At 48.6% G+C, this 18,105-nt stretch overlaps 10 non-coding genes across 10 annotated transcripts; 6 read left to right on the plus strand and 4 right to left on the minus strand.

The window, feature by feature from the left end:
• Positions 1-2,687: 2,687 nt before the first annotated feature.
• Positions 2,688-2,855, plus strand: LOC138036580 (U1 spliceosomal RNA). The gene has a single exon (XR_011129999.1). It is a non-coding gene; the product is annotated as a U1 spliceosomal RNA (small nuclear RNA).
• A 978-nt stretch (positions 2,856-3,833) lies between these two features.
• LOC138036545 (5S ribosomal RNA) lies at positions 3,834-3,953 on the minus strand. Its single transcript, XR_011129967.1, has one exon. It is a non-coding gene; the product is annotated as a 5S ribosomal RNA (ribosomal RNA).
• Positions 3,954-4,220: 267 nt separating this feature from the next.
• On the plus strand, positions 4,221-4,414 carry LOC138036525 (U2 spliceosomal RNA). Its single transcript, XR_011129950.1, has one exon. It is a non-coding gene; the product is annotated as a U2 spliceosomal RNA (small nuclear RNA).
• A 194-nt stretch (positions 4,415-4,608) lies between these two features.
• Positions 4,609-4,772, plus strand: LOC138036569 (U1 spliceosomal RNA). Its single transcript, XR_011129989.1, has one exon. It is a non-coding gene; the product is annotated as a U1 spliceosomal RNA (small nuclear RNA).
• A 976-nt stretch (positions 4,773-5,748) lies between these two features.
• On the minus strand, positions 5,749-5,867 carry LOC138036540 (5S ribosomal RNA). The gene has a single exon (XR_011129962.1). It is a non-coding gene; the product is annotated as a 5S ribosomal RNA (ribosomal RNA).
• A 4,709-nt stretch (positions 5,868-10,576) lies between these two features.
• Positions 10,577-10,744, plus strand: LOC138036581 (U1 spliceosomal RNA). Its single transcript, XR_011130000.1, has one exon. It is a non-coding gene; the product is annotated as a U1 spliceosomal RNA (small nuclear RNA).
• Positions 10,745-11,722: 978 nt separating this feature from the next.
• LOC138036546 (5S ribosomal RNA) lies at positions 11,723-11,842 on the minus strand. The gene has a single exon (XR_011129968.1). It is a non-coding gene; the product is annotated as a 5S ribosomal RNA (ribosomal RNA).
• Positions 11,843-12,109: 267 nt separating this feature from the next.
• Positions 12,110-12,303, plus strand: LOC138036526 (U2 spliceosomal RNA). The gene has a single exon (XR_011129951.1). It is a non-coding gene; the product is annotated as a U2 spliceosomal RNA (small nuclear RNA).
• A 194-nt stretch (positions 12,304-12,497) lies between these two features.
• LOC138036571 (U1 spliceosomal RNA) lies at positions 12,498-12,661 on the plus strand. The gene has a single exon (XR_011129990.1). It is a non-coding gene; the product is annotated as a U1 spliceosomal RNA (small nuclear RNA).
• Positions 12,662-13,637: 976 nt separating this feature from the next.
• On the minus strand, positions 13,638-13,756 carry LOC138036541 (5S ribosomal RNA). Its single transcript, XR_011129963.1, has one exon. It is a non-coding gene; the product is annotated as a 5S ribosomal RNA (ribosomal RNA).
• Between the last annotated feature and the right edge of the window lie 4,349 nt (positions 13,757-18,105).

Below are 18,105 nucleotides of genomic sequence, written 5' to 3' on the forward strand. Positions count from 1 at the left end.
GATATTCTTCTCAGTAATGTGTCCCTCGTCCTTTCATCTGCCCAAGCTGATCTTTGTGAGGGCTTTCTGACTCTTGAGGAGTGTCATCGTGCCCTTGTTGGCATGGCTCGTCGTAAAGCCCCGGGGTCCGATGGCCTCTCCCATGGAGTTTTAACTTGAAATTCTGGGACGTCCTTGGGTCTGATTTAGTGGAGGTCTTGAATTCGTGTTATCTGTCTGGTTCTATGTCTTTGTCTCAACGGCGGGGTCTCATATCCTTAATCTTTAAGAAGGGAGATCGGTTGGACGCTCGTAACTGGCGCCCCATCTCCCTTCTCAACGTCGACTATAAGCTTGCTTCTCGTGTTTATTGCTGGGCGCCTTCTCAAAGTTATCCATCTGGTTTGTTAGTGAGGATCAGACCTGCGGTGTTCCTGGCAGGTTTATTGGCGAGAATGTTGCTCTTTTGCGTGATGTGGTTGCCTTTGCCACGGAATCTGACATCCCGTTGCCGTTCTCTCCTTAGACCAGGAAAAGGCCTTTGATAGAGTGGATTGGTCATTTATGTGTGCTACTTTGTCGAGGATGGGTTTTGGCCCATCTTTTGTCCGTTGGGTTGTTCTGTTCTATTCTGCTGTCCAAAGCTCTGTAGTTGTTAATGGTTATCTGTCTCGGTTTTTTCCTTTGTCTCGTGGCGTGCGTCAGGGCTGTCCTTTGTCTCCATTATTGTATGTTCTAGTTTCTGAAGTGCTTGCTGTTAACATTCGTGCCAATCCACGTATCATTGGTCTTTCTGTCCCCGGGCCCCCGCGGGCCCTGTCTCCGATCTCGCAGTACGCCGATGACACCTCTCTCATTGTCACGTCTGATATTGCCATTGCTGCTATTTTTGAAGTTTATGCTCTTTTTGAAAGGGGTTCTGGTGCTAAGCTTAATCAGGGATCCAAATCCAAGGGATTGTGGCTCGGTTCGTGGTCTGGCAGGACTGACCCCCCTGTCACCCTGGACTGGGACCTCGGCCAAGATCAAAGTGCTGGGCGTCTTTATTGGGCCTGGGAATTTGGAGGAAGTGAACTGGCGTCCTAGGATTGATGCCGTGGAGAATGTGCTGGCTTCTTGGAGGCAACGCTCCCTGTCCTACGGCGGGAGAGCTCTCGTCATCAACGCCTTGGCCCTTTCTAGGGTTTTGGTACATTGCCTCCCTAATTCATGTCCCCCCTTGGGTTTCTTCCGAGCTTTGTAAATTGGTTTTTGGGTTTTTTTGGAAGGGCAAACGCGATCTGGTTTCTCGTGCTGTTGTTGTTCAGCCTACATCTGCTGGTGGGTTTTTCTGTCATTGATCTTCGTCTTAAGGTTTCTGCGCTTCTTGTCCAGTGGGTTCGGCGTTTCACTGTTTTCTCCGCGTAGTTGGGTCCATTTCTTTTCCTTTTGGTGTGATTCTCGTTTTGGTGTCCCTGCTCTTGATGTTGTTCTGTCCCGTCCTGAGGCCTTTTCCTCCAAGTCCCTCCCCCCGTTTTACTCTGCTCTTCTGTCTGCTTGGCGTTTGGTTGGTGGTTCCTTTTCCCGTCGGCGTCGTTCCTCCCTTGTCATTGCGTCTTTGTCCCCTCATCATGTTTGCTGCTGTTTCCTCTATCTCTGCAAATTCTGTTTATTTGTTTTTGCTGTCTGAGGATCGTCCGACTCCCCATTGTGTTGACAAGTTTTTTCCTTTGTATGGCTATACTCTCTACTGGCCTTCGACCTGGTCCCAATTGTTCTTCTTCAATCTTGACCGCCCAGTGATCGATCTCAACTGAAAGGTCGCCATGGCGTGTTGTACACTGCCGATCGCCTTGTCGGTTTTTGGGTACTCGGTCGACCCTTCTTGCTTTTTGCCGTCTTGCCTCTGAATGTCCTTCTCACTTGTTTTTCTCCTGCCCTCTTGCTCATAGTGTTCTTTCATGGTTACAGTCTCTATTGTTTGGTTTTTTCGTCTTCGTCCCCTTCTTTGGTTTGCCGTCACGTGCTGTTTGGTTTTTGACCCGGCTGAGATCCGTCGAGTTCCTCGTGTTTTCGTGTACATCCTAGGTTGTCTGTAAGTATTTTATCTGGCTCGCTCGGAATGACTTTCGTTTCCGTAATGTGCCGCCCGGTGCTCTCGATGTCATCGCAAAGGTCCGCTCTCGTGTCAAGTTCAATCTACCTCTCCTTTTTAAGCGTTTCAAGTCCCCCCGTCGTCTACGTTATTTTCATCGTCAGTGGGGTGCGTCTGGCATTATCGGCTCTGTTTGCAATGGTCGTTTTTCTCTGTCCCAGTTCTAGTCCCATTGTCGCCCCAAGCTGTTGCTGTCTCGCGGCGTACCTACTCCTGTTAGGATGAGTCTTTCTGACTGGCGTCCTTGTCAGGTCTGCCATTCGCCGCTGCACAGTTCGGTTGTTTTTGTTTTGTCCTGTAGTCCTTCGTCCTGTTGGTTTGCTTGTTTGTTTGTTTGATGTGGAAATGCCATTCTCGAGTGTAAGTCGGACGAGGCGTCTCGTGAATGCTTTTCTTCGTTAGTTTTGTTTTTTTTTTTTGTTTGTAGGGGCGGGGTTCGATTCCCCGGTGACGTTTGACGTGCTGGTGCACCCCCGTTTGAGGCGAACCATTGTTGTTGATGGATGAGTCTGAATGTCTGGCAGCCATTGCACTCACCCTACCGGGGGGCTGCCATTCGCCTTAAACATAAAAAAAACTTACCTGACGCGGGAGGCACTTGGTGATCAGGGAGGCAGTCCTCTCAAGGTGAGGCTCTTTCATTGCACTTCGATTGGGGTTGACCCTTGCGATTACCCCAAATGTGGGTAACTCGAGCGTATAATTTCTGGTAGTGGGGACCTGCGTTCGCGCTTAGTCCCGCACCAAACCCCGGTGGCAAAGTTGGCTAATGGGAAGTTTGTTGGTAACGTTTCAGGCAGGGCAGGGAAGGAGATGCGGTGGCGGTGTAAGGACTAAGGAAGGTGAGTTGTATTTGTGAAGTCCACTGCTGAAATTGTAGGTGAATGTCCGTACTTGGTGCACTGAAAAACTGTGATTTCATTTCTCTCATTCTTGGCCGTACAGAGAGGGAGACGACGTGTTTATTTCAGCCGCATCGATTTCCATCGATAGACGAGTGAGACAAGAAAATGCCAGCGGGTCGAGCTCTTATCCTCGTGCATCGTTTCGAAAACGTAAGTGGATGTGTGTTTGTACTGCTCCATCGCGATAGATTTCTTTTGCGTTGTGTTATGTTGCGTTCTGGAGAGCCCCGTTTGCATTGAGTAACTGAGGACCCGCCAGATCAGTTGGCGTTACATTTCTGTGCCAACACTTTGTGGTTTCTCTATGTTATCAGTTAATTGGATTGTTATCATAAAAAGTAAATCTTTCATGGTTCAGGATAGTGTCTTTATCGGCCCTTTGAATACGTACTGTCCGTGTTGAGCAGGGAACAGTAAGACTTTGAAGTGCGCTACGTCACGTAAGTCACGTTTTCGCAAGATCAATGTTGTAGTGTTGTAGCCTTCGTTGTATACATATCATCCGGGCTAGGTTAACTTCCATCTAATGCATAACAGTGCATGCATTTTTTACTTGTCGTATCCTGTTCTTTGCTCACACGAAAAGATACGTTTCATGTCATAAACGTTGGATTGATAAGATCTCGCGCGCACGCGCTCCCTTGGGAATACAAGTTCCACTTTCTCGTGTGAACTATTTTGTTTTTGTCGTATGTCTCATCTTTGACATATCGTTGGCATGTTGTGTTCAAAAAACCTGGTTTGGAATGTGTCTTTCTTTCATTGAAAGAAACTGAGATTTTTTGAGATAATCAAGTGTACAGAAGAAAAAGGGAAGCCTACAACACGGGGTATTCCCAGGCGGTCTCCCATCCAAGTACTAAACCCCGCCCGACAGGGCTTAACTTCGGTGATCGGACGAGAACCGGTGTTTTCCCTGTGGTATGGTCGTAGACAAGTAATTTGCCGTGAAAATTAAACTTTGTTATAAGGGAAAATGAAAACGAGGTCAGAGCAAGCACAATGTGCATTTGTCCTCTTGCCGTCACGCAAGTGCCATGCAATGCTGGTGCTGCTGCCCACTGTACAAGAGCGATCGTTGTGTGCGCCTCGCTTTCAGGTTGGCTTTGGGCATTCCTTCCTTGGCACGGATTGTAACGGACCACCATATCTCGTGGCCATGAGACTGGGAGCACCTTGTCCGCCGTGAGCCATTTACGGGCATCGCTTCTCGGCCTTTTGGCTAAGATCAAGTGTAGTAATCTGTTCTTATCAGCTTAATATCTGATACCGCTGCTCATCGAGCAGCTCATATATTAAACTGATTTTTGGAACTGGGCCGTGGAAAAGAGGCTTGCCTCGTCCCGGCCACGGGTTGCCTCGGTATAGCACTACCTCCGAGCGTGGCCCACTTCCCTCTGGGGAAGAAATAATCAAGTGAAAGCAGAAAAAGTGACCAAGCAACCAACCTTCACATTCTCTTCTCTTTTCTAGGTAGCATAGCAGCGAGTGGACAGCACGACACGACAGGACGAGGAGCACGTGACCTCCATTACCACATGGTATGCGCAGACAAGTTGCGTTTTGCGGTCCCGGAGAGGCTGAAAAGGCATACTTACCTGACGCGGGAGGCACTGTGATCAGGGAGGCAGTCCTCTCAAGGTGAGGCTCTTTCATTGCACTTCGATTGGGTTGACCCTTGCGATTACCCCAAATGTGGGTAACTCGAGCGTATAATTTCTGGTAGTGGGGACCTGCGTTCGCGCTAGTCCCCGCACCAAACCCCGGTGGCAAAGTTGGCTAATGGGAAGGTTTGTTGGTAACGTTTCAGGCAGGGCAGGGAAGGAGATGCGGTGGCGGTGTAAGGACTAAGGAAGGTGAGTTGTATTTGTGAAGTCCACTGCTGAAATTGTAGGTGAATGTTCCGTACTTGGTGCACTGAAAAACTGTGATTTCATTTCTCTCATTCTTGGCCGTACAGAGAGGGAGACGACGTGTTTATTTCAGCCGCATCGATTTCCATCGATAGACGAGTGAGACAAGAAAATGCCAGCGGGTCGAGCTCTTATCCTCGTGCATCGTTTCGAAAACGTAAGTGGATGTGTGTTTGTACTGCTCCATCGCGATAGATTTATTTTGCGTTGTGTTATGTTGCGTTCTGGAGAGCCCGTTTTGCATTGAGTAACTGAGGACCCGCCAGATCAGTTGGCGTTACATTTCTGTGGCCAACACTTTGTGGTTTCTCTATGTTATCAGTTAATTGGATTGTTATCATAAAAAGTAAATCTTTCATGGTCAGGATAGTGTCTTATCGGCCCTTTGAATACGTACTGTCCGTGTTGAGCAGGGAACAGTAAGACTTTGAAGTGCGCTACGTCACGTAAGTCACGTTTTCGCAAGATCAATGTTGTAGTGTTGTAGCCTTCGTTGTATACATATCATCCGGGCTAGGTTAACTTCCATCTAATGCATAACAGTGCATGCATTTTTTACTTGTCGTATCCTGTTCTTTGCTCACACGAAAAGATACGTTTCATGTCATAAACGTTGGATTGATAAGATCTCGCGCGCACGCGCTCCCTTGGGAATACAAGTTCCACTTTCTCGTGTGAACTATTTTGTTTTTGTCGTATGTCTCATCTTTGACATATCGTTGGCATGTTGTGTTCAAAAAACCTGGTTTGGAATGTTCTTTCATTGAAAGAAACTGAGATTTTTTGAGATAATCAAGTGTACAGAAGGAAAAAGGGAAGCCTACAACACGGGGTATTCCCAGGCGGTCTCCCATCCAAGTACTAACCCCGCCCGACAGGGCTTAACTTCGGTGATCGGACGAGAACCGGTGTTTTCCCTGTGGTATGGTCGTAGACAAGTAATTTGCCGTGAAAATTAACTTTGTTATAAGGGAAAATGAAAACGAGGTCAGAGCAAGCACAATGTGCATTTGTCCTCTTGCCGTCAACGCAAGTGCCATGCAATGCTGGTGCTGCTGCCCACTGTACAAGAGCGATCGTTGTGTGCGCCTCGCTTTCAGGTTGGCTTTGGGCATTCCTTCCTTGGCACGGATTGTAATCGGACCACCATATCTCGTGGCCATGAGACTGGGAGCACCTTGTCCGCCGTGAGCATTTACGGGCATCTGCCAAAAGTACTGAGATTCTGTTAAAAAATTACAAAATGTTAAAAACCACCAAGTGGTGGCACTTTATGTAAAGTGGCTGAGAATACAGGTGTGCGTCGTAAGGGGTACTGTTTGCTAGTGGTGGTACCGACAGTCTTGTTTCTTCGGGTGTTTCCTCCATCCTCCCAATCTGTTGAACCTTTGGAGGTGGAAATGGTTGAGGTATCCACTCCTCGTAAACGCGGTTGTGATTCCGTTGAGAACCTCCTCTGATAGCTCTTCTGTTACTCCTTCCCGGAAGGCTCTTACAAAGGTGGCTAAGAAGAGCGGAGCTGCGCCCTCTTCTACTAAATCGAAGACTCGTGCTTCAGCTGATACTGTCAAGTCTGCGAAGCACGAAGGTTTGCCTGATGTGTCGTTTTCCCTCCCCCAACGCAAAGCACGTACATAGTTACTCTTTTACTGTACTCCATTATGGCTCTGTCAGTTGTCTCAATTAACGTCAACGGTCTGCGAGACCAGTCTAAGCGAGCTGGGTTTGTACAGTGGCTTCATTCCTTGCCTGTTGTTTCCTGATGTAGTGTGCCTCCAAGAGGCCCACTGCATCTCCCTCAGTGAGTGTCAGTCCTGGTTTCCAGTCATCTGGTCTTTCCGTTGTGGTGTCTCCGGCTCTAATAAGTCCTTGTGGTTGTATGTTTTTGTTTTCGTCCAGTGTTGTCCCTTGTTAAATCTCTTCCTCTGATAGTTGTGGTCGGTTTTTGTTATGTGAGTTTTCTTTGCGTGGCGCTGTGTTCAGGGTTGCTTGCATTTATGCTCCCAATCGTAACCCTGATCGTGATGCCTTCCTGGACGGGGTCTCTTCCCGATTAGACCCTTCAGTTCCCACCCTCCTCGCCGGCGATTTTAATACCGTCTTTGATCGCGCTGCTGACCGTGTGGGCTCCGTGGTCGGTGATACCTCGCGTGAGAGTGTTGTTGCCCTTGGTCGTCTTTTTGACGATGTCTGTTGTATTGATATTTGGAGATACCTCCATCCGTCTTCCTCCGCCTTTACCTGGACTAAGGCGGATGGCTCTATCTCCTCCCGTATAGATCTAATTGGGTGCCCTTATGTCTGGGTTGCGTCTCTGTCTCTGTTTGTGAAATTCTTCCGTGTCCGTTTTCAGACCATTGTGCTGTGTCCTGCTCTCTTACTGTTCCTGACGTTATTCCTCCTGGTCCGGGGCTTTGGAAGCTTAATACCTCAGTCCTGGAGGAGGAGGAGTACTGGTCTGTCGCCTTATTTCTGACTTTTGGGCCGATTGGAAGGACTGTAAGCTCTGTTTTTCCTCTCTTTCCAAGTGGTGGGATTCCGGTAAAGCAAAGATCGAAGGGCATTACGGTATCTTACTGTGTGCGCCGGTCGCAGAAAGAATCTTGGTCACGCGATTTGTTGGCTAGTTGGCGGCACACCTCAAGGCACGGCTTGATGCTGGTTGCCTGTCTGTTTTAGGTGTTTATCGATCCACCCTTGAACAGCTTTCCGCCTATGACATCAGGGCTGCTCAAGGTGCCCAAGTACGGTCACGTGTGTCCGATGGGTTGAGGAGGGCGAAGTCTCATCGGCGTACTTTTTTCGTTTAGAGAAGAAACGGTCTGCTGACCGGTGGGTTTCTGCGCTTCGGAACCCTGATGGGTCCATTGTTTCAACACCTTCTGATCTGTGTTCTTCGTTCGCCACTTTCTACTCCTCTCTTTTTTTACTGCCTGTCCTACGGATTCCGCCGCTCAAGATATTCTTCTCAGTAATGTGTCCCTCGTCCTTTCATCTGCCCAAGCTGATCTTTGTGAGGGCTTTCTGACTCTTGAGGAGTGTCATCGTGCCCTTGTTGGCATGGCTCGTCGTAAAGCCCCGGGGTCCGATGGCCTCTCCCATGGAGTTTTAACTTGAAATTCTGGGACGTCCTTGGGTCTGATTTAGTGGAGGTCTTGAATTCGTGTTATCTGTCTGGTTCTATGTCTTTGTCTCAACGGCGGGGTCTCATATCCTTAATCTTTAAGAAGGGAGATCGGTTGGACGCTCGTAACTGGCGCCCCATCTCCCTTCTCAACGTCGACTATAAGCTTGCTTCTCGTGTTTATTGCTGGGCGCCTTCTCAAAGTTATCCATCTGGTTTGTTAGTGAGGATCAGACCTGCGGTGTTCCTGGCAGGTTTATTGGCGAGAATGTTGCTCTTTTGCGTGATGTGGTTGCCTTTGCCACGGAATCTGACATCCCGTTGCCGTTCTCTCCTTAGACCAGGAAAAGGCCTTTGATAGAGTGGATTGGTCATTTATGTGTGCTACTTTGTCGAGGATGGGTTTTGGCCCATCTTTTGTCCGTTGGGTTGTTCTGTTCTATTCTGCTGTCCAAAGCTCTGTAGTTGTTAATGGTTATCTGTCTCGGTTTTTTCCTTTGTCTCGTGGCGTGCGTCAGGGCTGTCCTTTGTCTCCATTATTGTATGTTCTAGTTTCTGAAGTGCTTGCTGTTAACATTCGTGCCAATCCACGTATCATTGGTCTTTCTGTCCCCGGGCCCCCGCGGGCCCTGTCTCCGATCTCGCAGTACGCCGATGACACCTCTCTCATTGTCACGTCTGATATTGCCATTGCTGCTATTTTTGAAGTTTATGCTCTTTTTGAAAGGGGTTCTGGTGCTAAGCTTAATCAGGGATCCAAATCCAAGGGATTGTGGCTCGGTTCGTGGTCTGGCAGGACTGACCCCCCTGTCACCCTGGACTGGGACCTCGGCCAAGATCAAAGTGCTGGGCGTCTTTATTGGGCCTGGGAATTTGGAGGAAGTGAACTGGCGTCCTAGGATTGATGCCGTGGAGAATGTGCTGGCTTCTTGGAGGCAACGCTCCCTGTCCTACGGCGGGAGAGCTCTCGTCATCAACGCCTTGGCCCTTTCTAGGGTTTTGGTACATTGCCTCCCTAATTCATGTCCCCCCTTGGGTTTCTTCCGAGCTTTGTAAATTGGTTTTTGGGTTTTTTTGGAAGGGCAAACGCGATCTGGTTTCTCGTGCTGTTGTTGTTCAGCCTACATCTGCTGGTGGGTTTTTCTGTCATTGATCTTCGTCTTAAGGTTTCTGCGCTTCTTGTCCAGTGGGTTCGGCGTTTCACTGTTTTCTCCGCGTAGTTGGGTCCATTTCTTTTCCTTTTGGTGTGATTCTCGTTTTGGTGTCCCTGCTCTTGATGTTGTTCTGTCCCGTCCTGAGGCCTTTTCCTCCAAGTCCCTCCCCCCGTTTTACTCTGCTCTTCTGTCTGCTTGGCGTTTGGTTGGTGGTTCCTTTTCCCGTCGGCGTCGTTCCTCCCTTGTCATTGCGTCTTTGTCCCCTCATCATGTTTGCTGCTGTTTCCTCTATCTCTGCAAATTCTGTTTATTTGTTTTTGCTGTCTGAGGATCGTCCGACTCCCCATTGTGTTGACAAGTTTTTTCCTTTGTATGGCTATACTCTCTACTGGCCTTCGACCTGGTCCCAATTGTTCTTCTTCAATCTTGACCGCCCAGTGATCGATCTCAACTGAAAGGTCGCCATGGCGTGTTGTACACTGCCGATCGCCTTGTCGGTTTTTGGGTACTCGGTCGACCCTTCTTGCTTTTTGCCGTCTTGCCTCTGAATGTCCTTCTCACTTGTTTTTCTCCTGCCCTCTTGCTCATAGTGTTCTTTCATGGTTACAGTCTCTATTGTTTGGTTTTTTCGTCTTCGTCCCCTTCTTTGGTTTGCCGTCACGTGCTGTTTGGTTTTTGACCCGGCTGAGATCCGTCGAGTTCCTCGTGTTTTCGTGTACATCCTAGGTTGTCTGTAAGTATTTTATCTGGCTCGCTCGGAATGACTTTCGTTTCCGTAATGTGCCGCCCGGTGCTCTCGATGTCATCGCAAAGGTCCGCTCTCGTGTCAAGTTCAATCTACCTCTCCTTTTTAAGCGTTTCAAGTCCCCCCGTCGTCTACGTTATTTTCATCGTCAGTGGGGTGCGTCTGGCATTATCGGCTCTGTTTGCAATGGTCGTTTTTCTCTGTCCCAGTTCTAGTCCCATTGTCGCCCCAAGCTGTTGCTGTCTCGCGGCGTACCTACTCCTGTTAGGATGAGTCTTTCTGACTGGCGTCCTTGTCAGGTCTGCCATTCGCCGCTGCACAGTTCGGTTGTTTTTGTTTTGTCCTGTAGTCCTTCGTCCTGTTGGTTTGCTTGTTTGTTTGTTTGATGTGGAAATGCCATTCTCGAGTGTAAGTCGGACGAGGCGTCTCGTGAATGCTTTTCTTCGTTAGTTTTGTTTTTTTTTTTTGTTTGTAGGGGCGGGGTTCGATTCCCCGGTGACGTTTGACGTGCTGGTGCACCCCCGTTTGAGGCGAACCATTGTTGTTGATGGATGAGTCTGAATGTCTGGCAGCCATTGCACTCACCCTACCGGGGGGCTGCCATTCGCCTTAAACATAAAAAAAACTTACCTGACGCGGGAGGCACTTGGTGATCAGGGAGGCAGTCCTCTCAAGGTGAGGCTCTTTCATTGCACTTCGATTGGGGTTGACCCTTGCGATTACCCCAAATGTGGGTAACTCGAGCGTATAATTTCTGGTAGTGGGGACCTGCGTTCGCGCTTAGTCCCGCACCAAACCCCGGTGGCAAAGTTGGCTAATGGGAAGTTTGTTGGTAACGTTTCAGGCAGGGCAGGGAAGGAGATGCGGTGGCGGTGTAAGGACTAAGGAAGGTGAGTTGTATTTGTGAAGTCCACTGCTGAAATTGTAGGTGAATGTCCGTACTTGGTGCACTGAAAAACTGTGATTTCATTTCTCTCATTCTTGGCCGTACAGAGAGGGAGACGACGTGTTTATTTCAGCCGCATCGATTTCCATCGATAGACGAGTGAGACAAGAAAATGCCAGCGGGTCGAGCTCTTATCCTCGTGCATCGTTTCGAAAACGTAAGTGGATGTGTGTTTGTACTGCTCCATCGCGATAGATTTCTTTTGCGTTGTGTTATGTTGCGTTCTGGAGAGCCCCGTTTGCATTGAGTAACTGAGGACCCGCCAGATCAGTTGGCGTTACATTTCTGTGCCAACACTTTGTGGTTTCTCTATGTTATCAGTTAATTGGATTGTTATCATAAAAAGTAAATCTTTCATGGTTCAGGATAGTGTCTTTATCGGCCCTTTGAATACGTACTGTCCGTGTTGAGCAGGGAACAGTAAGACTTTGAAGTGCGCTACGTCACGTAAGTCACGTTTTCGCAAGATCAATGTTGTAGTGTTGTAGCCTTCGTTGTATACATATCATCCGGGCTAGGTTAACTTCCATCTAATGCATAACAGTGCATGCATTTTTTACTTGTCGTATCCTGTTCTTTGCTCACACGAAAAGATACGTTTCATGTCATAAACGTTGGATTGATAAGATCTCGCGCGCACGCGCTCCCTTGGGAATACAAGTTCCACTTTCTCGTGTGAACTATTTTGTTTTTGTCGTATGTCTCATCTTTGACATATCGTTGGCATGTTGTGTTCAAAAAACCTGGTTTGGAATGTGTCTTTCTTTCATTGAAAGAAACTGAGATTTTTTGAGATAATCAAGTGTACAGAAGAAAAAGGGAAGCCTACAACACGGGGTATTCCCAGGCGGTCTCCCATCCAAGTACTAAACCCCGCCCGACAGGGCTTAACTTCGGTGATCGGACGAGAACCGGTGTTTTCCCTGTGGTATGGTCGTAGACAAGTAATTTGCCGTGAAAATTAAACTTTGTTATAAGGGAAAATGAAAACGAGGTCAGAGCAAGCACAATGTGCATTTGTCCTCTTGCCGTCACGCAAGTGCCATGCAATGCTGGTGCTGCTGCCCACTGTACAAGAGCGATCGTTGTGTGCGCCTCGCTTTCAGGTTGGCTTTGGGCATTCCTTCCTTGGCACGGATTGTAACGGACCACCATATCTCGTGGCCATGAGACTGGGAGCACCTTGTCCGCCGTGAGCCATTTACGGGCATCGCTTCTCGGCCTTTTGGCTAAGATCAAGTGTAGTAATCTGTTCTTATCAGCTTAATATCTGATACCGCTGCTCATCGAGCAGCTCATATATTAAACTGATTTTTGGAACTGGGCCGTGGAAAAGAGGCTTGCCTCGTCCCGGCCACGGGTTGCCTCGGTATAGCACTACCTCCGAGCGTGGCCCACTTCCCTCTGGGGAAGAAATAATCAAGTGAAAGCAGAAAAAGTGACCAAGCAACCAACCTTCACATTCTCTTCTCTTTTCTAGGTAGCATAGCAGCGAGTGGACAGCACGACACGACAGGACGAGGAGCACGTGACCTCCATTACCACATGGTATGCGCAGACAAGTTGCGTTTTGCGGTCCCGGAGAGGCTGAAAAGGCATACTTACCTGACGCGGGAGGCACTGTGATCAGGGAGGCAGTCCTCTCAAGGTGAGGCTCTTTCATTGCACTTCGATTGGGTTGACCCTTGCGATTACCCCAAATGTGGGTAACTCGAGCGTATAATTTCTGGTAGTGGGGACCTGCGTTCGCGCTAGTCCCCGCACCAAACCCCGGTGGCAAAGTTGGCTAATGGGAAGGTTTGTTGGTAACGTTTCAGGCAGGGCAGGGAAGGAGATGCGGTGGCGGTGTAAGGACTAAGGAAGGTGAGTTGTATTTGTGAAGTCCACTGCTGAAATTGTAGGTGAATGTTCCGTACTTGGTGCACTGAAAAACTGTGATTTCATTTCTCTCATTCTTGGCCGTACAGAGAGGGAGACGACGTGTTTATTTCAGCCGCATCGATTTCCATCGATAGACGAGTGAGACAAGAAAATGCCAGCGGGTCGAGCTCTTATCCTCGTGCATCGTTTCGAAAACGTAAGTGGATGTGTGTTTGTACTGCTCCATCGCGATAGATTTATTTTGCGTTGTGTTATGTTGCGTTCTGGAGAGCCCGTTTTGCATTGAGTAACTGAGGACCCGCCAGATCAGTTGGCGTTACATTTCTGTGGCCAACACTTTGTGGTTTCTCTATGTTATCAGTTAATTGGATTGTTATCATAAAAAGTAAATCTTTCATGGTCAGGATAGTGTCTTATCGGCCCTTTGAATACGTACTGTCCGTGTTGAGCAGGGAACAGTAAGACTTTGAAGTGCGCTACGTCACGTAAGTCACGTTTTCGCAAGATCAATGTTGTAGTGTTGTAGCCTTCGTTGTATACATATCATCCGGGCTAGGTTAACTTCCATCTAATGCATAACAGTGCATGCATTTTTTACTTGTCGTATCCTGTTCTTTGCTCACACGAAAAGATACGTTTCATGTCATAAACGTTGGATTGATAAGATCTCGCGCGCACGCGCTCCCTTGGGAATACAAGTTCCACTTTCTCGTGTGAACTATTTTGTTTTTGTCGTATGTCTCATCTTTGACATATCGTTGGCATGTTGTGTTCAAAAAACCTGGTTTGGAATGTTCTTTCATTGAAAGAAACTGAGATTTTTTGAGATAATCAAGTGTACAGAAGGAAAAAGGGAAGCCTACAACACGGGGTATTCCCAGGCGGTCTCCCATCCAAGTACTAACCCCGCCCGACAGGGCTTAACTTCGGTGATCGGACGAGAACCGGTGTTTTCCCTGTGGTATGGTCGTAGACAAGTAATTTGCCGTGAAAATTAACTTTGTTATAAGGGAAAATGAAAACGAGGTCAGAGCAAGCACAATGTGCATTTGTCCTCTTGCCGTCAACGCAAGTGCCATGCAATGCTGGTGCTGCTGCCCACTGTACAAGAGCGATCGTTGTGTGCGCCTCGCTTTCAGGTTGGCTTTGGGCATTCCTTCCTTGGCACGGATTGTAATCGGACCACCATATCTCGTGGCCATGAGACTGGGAGCACCTTGTCCGCCGTGAGCATTTACGGGCATCTGCCAAAAGTACTGAGATTCTGTTAAAAAATTACAAAATGTTAAAAACCACCAAGTGGTGGCACTTTATGTAAAGTGGCTGAGAATACAGGTGTGCGTCGTAAGGGGTACTGTTTGCTAGTGGTGGTACCGACAGTCTTGTTTCTTCGGGTGTTTCCTCCATCCTCCCAATCTGTTGAACCTTTGGAGGTGGAAATGGTTGAGGTATCCACTCCTCGTAAACGCGGTTGTGATTCCGTTGAGAACCTCCTCTGATAGCTCTTCTGTTACTCCTTCCCGGAAGGCTCTTACAAAGGTGGCTAAGAAGAGCGGAGCTGCGCCCTCTTCTACTAAATCGAAGACTCGTGCTTCAGCTGATACTGTCAAGTCTGCGAAGCACGAAGGTTTGCCTGATGTGTCGTTTTCCCTCCCCCAACGCAAAGCACGTACATAGTTACTCTTTTACTGTACTCCATTATGGCTCTGTCAGTTGTCTCAATTAACGTCAACGGTCTGCGAGACCAGTCTAAGCGAGCTGGGTTTGTACAGTGGCTTCATTCCTTGCCTGTTGTTTCCTGATGTAGTGTGCCTCCAAGAGGCCCACTGCATCTCCCTCAGTGAGTGTCAGTCCTGGTTTCCAGTCATCTGGTCTTTCCGTTGTGGTGTCTCCGGCTCTAATAAGTCCTTGTGGTTGTATGTTTTTGTTTTCGTCCAGTGTTGTCCCTTGTTAAATCTCTTCCTCTGATAGTTGTGGTCGGTTTTTGTTATGTGAGTTTTCTTTGCGTGGCGCTGTGTTCAGGGTTGCTTGCATTTATGCTCCCAATCGTAACCCTGATCGTGATGCCTTCCTGGACGGGGTCTCTTCCCGATTAGACCCTTCAGTTCCCACCCTCCTCGCCGGCGATTTTAATACCGTCTTTGATCGCGCTGCTGACCGTGTGGGCTCCGTGGTCGGTGATACCTCGCGTGAGAGTGTTGTTGCCCTTGGTCGTCTTTTTGACGATGTCTGTTGTATTGATATTTGGAGATACCTCCATCCGTCTTCCTCCGCCTTTACCTGGACTAAGGCGGATGGCTCTATCTCCTCCCGTATAGATCTAATTGGGTGCCCTTATGTCTGGGTTGCGTCTCTGTCTCTGTTTGTGAAATTCTTCCGTGTCCGTTTTCAGACCATTGTGCTGTGTCCTGCTCTCTTACTGTTCCTGACGTTATTCCTCCTGGTCCGGGGCTTTGGAAGCTTAATACCTCAGTCCTGGAGGAGGAGGAGTACTGGTCTGTCGCCTTATTTCTGACTTTTGGGCCGATTGGAAGGACTGTAAGCTCTGTTTTTCCTCTCTTTCCAAGTGGTGGGATTCCGGTAAAGCAAAGATCGAAGGGCATTACGGTATCTTACTGTGTGCGCCGGTCGCAGAAAGAATCTTGGTCACGCGATTTGTTGGCTAGTTGGCGGCACACCTCAAGGCACGGCTTGATGCTGGTTGCCTGTCTGTTTTAGGTGTTTATCGATCCACCCTTGAACAGCTTTCCGCCTATGACATCAGGGCTGCTCAAGGTGCCCAAGTACGGTCACGTGTGTCCGATGGGTTGAGGAGGGCGAAGTCTCATCGGCGTACTTTTTTCGTTTAGAGAAGAAACGGTCTGCTGACCGGTGGGTTTCTGCGCTTCGGAACCCTGATGGGTCCATTGTTTCAACACCTTCTGATCTGTGTTCTTCGTTCGCCACTTTCTACTCCTCTCTTTTTTTACTGCCTGTCCTACGGATTCCGCCGCTCAAGATATTCTTCTCAGTAATGTGTCCCTCGTCCTTTCATCTGCCCAAGCTGATCTTTGTGAGGGCTTTCTGACTCTTGAGGAGTGTCATCGTGCCCTTGTTGGCATGGCTCGTCGTAAAGCCCCGGGGTCCGATGGCCTCTCCCATGGAGTTTTAACTTGAAATTCTGGGACGTCCTTGGGTCTGATTTAGTGGAGGTCTTGAATTCGTGTTATCTGTCTGGTTCTATGTCTTTGTCTCAACGGCGGGGTCTCATATCCTTAATCTTTAAGAAGGGAGATCGGTTGGACGCTCGTAACTGGCGCCCCATCTCCCTTCTCAACGTCGACTATAAGCTTGCTTCTCGTGTTTATTGCTGGGCGCCTTCTCAAAGTTATCCATCTGGTTTGTTAGTGAGGATCAGACCTGCGGTGTTCCTGGCAGGTTTATTGGCGAGAATGTTGCTCTTTTGCGTGATGTGGTTGCCTTTGCCACGGAATCTGACATCCCGTTGCCGTTCTCTCCTTAGACCAGGAAAAGGCCTTTGATAGAGTGGATTGGTCATTTATGTGTGCTACTTTGTCGAGGATGGGTTTTGGCCCATCTTTTGTCCGTTGGGTTGTTCTGTTCTATTCTGCTGTCCAAAGCTCTGTAGTTGTTAATGGTTATCTGTCTCGGTTTTTTCCTTTGTCTCGTGGCGTGCGTCAGGGCTGTCCTTTGTCTCCATTATTGTATGTTCTAGTTTCTGAAGTGCTTGCTGTTAACATTCGTGCCAATCCACGTATCATTGGTCTTTCTGTCCCCGGGCCCCCGCGGGCCCTGTCTCCGATCTCGCAGTACGCCGATGACACCTCTCTCATTGTCACGTCTGATATTGCCATTGCTGCTATTTTTGAAGTTTATGCTCTTTTTGAAAGGGGTTCTGGTGCTAAGCTTAATCAGGGATCCAAATCCAAGGGATTGTGGCTCGGTTCGTGGTCTGGCAGGACTGACCCCCCTGTCACCCTGGACTGGGACCTCGGCCAAGATCAAAGTGCTGGGCGTCTTTATTGGGCCTGGGAATTTGGAGGAAGTGAACTGGCGTCCTAGGATTGATGCCGTGGAGAATGTGCTGGCTTCTTGGAGGCAACGCTCCCTGTCCTACGGCGGGAGAGCTCTCGTCATCAACGCCTTGGCCCTTTCTAGGGTTTTGGTACATTGCCTCCCTAATTCATGTCCCCCCTTGGGTTTCTTCCGAGCTTTGTAAATTGGTTTTTGGGTTTTTTTGGAAGGGCAAACGCGATCTGGTTTCTCGTGCTGTTGTTGTTCAGCCTACATCTGCTGGTGGGTTTTTCTGTCATTGATCTTCGTCTTAAGGTTTCTGCGCTTCTTGTCCAGTGGGTTCGGCGTTTCACTGTTTTCTCCGCGTAGTTGGGTCCATTTCTTTTCCTTTTGGTGTGATTCTCGTTTTGGTGTCCCTGCTCTTGATGTTGTTCTGTCCCGTCCTGAGGCCTTTTCCTCCAAGTCCCTCCCCCCGTTTTACTCTGCTCTTCTGTCTGCTTGGCGTTTGGTTGGTGGTTCCTTTTCCCGTCGGCGTCGTTCCTCCCTTGTCATTGCGTCTTTGTCCCCTCATCATGTTTGCTGCTGTTTCCTCTATCTCTGCAAATTCTGTTTATTTGTTTTTGCTGTCTGAGGATCGTCCGACTCCCCATTGTGTTGACAAGTTTTTTCCTTTGTATGGCTATACTCTCTACTGGCCTTCGACCTGGTCCCAATTGTTCTTCTTCAATCTTGACCGCCCAGTGATCGATCTCAACTGAAAGGTCGCCATGGCGTGTTGTACACTGCCGATCGCCTTGTCGGTTTTTGGGTACTCGGTCGACCCTTCTTGCTTTTTGCCGTCTTGCCTCTGAATGTCCTTCTCACTTGTTTTTCTCCTGCCCTCTTGCTCATAGTGTTCTTTCATGGTTACAGTCTCTATTGTTTGGTTTTTTCGTCTTCGTCCCCTTCTTTGGTTTGCCGTCACGTGCTGTTTGGTTTTTGACCCGGCTGAGATCCGTCGAGTTCCTCGTGTTTTCGTGTACATCCTAGGTTGTCTGTAAGTATTTTATCTGGCTCGCTCGGAATGACTTTCGTTTCCGTAATGTGCCGCCCGGTGCTCTCGATGTCATCGCAAAGGTCCGCTCTCGTGTCAAGTTCAATCTACCTCTCCTTTTTAAGCGTTTCAAGTCCCCCCGTCGTCTACGTTATTTTCATCGTCAGTGGGGTGCGTCTGGCATTATCGGCTCTGTTTGCAATGGTCGTTTTTCTCTGTCCCAGTTCTAGTCCCATTGTCGCCCCAAGCTGTTGCTGTCTCGCGGCGTACCTACTCC

This window comes from Montipora capricornis, unplaced genomic scaffold, assembly GCF_036669925.1.
Source record: "Montipora capricornis isolate CH-2021 unplaced genomic scaffold, ASM3666992v2 scaffold_488, whole genome shotgun sequence".
NCBI lineage: Eukaryota > Metazoa > Cnidaria > Anthozoa > Scleractinia > Acroporidae > Montipora > Montipora capricornis.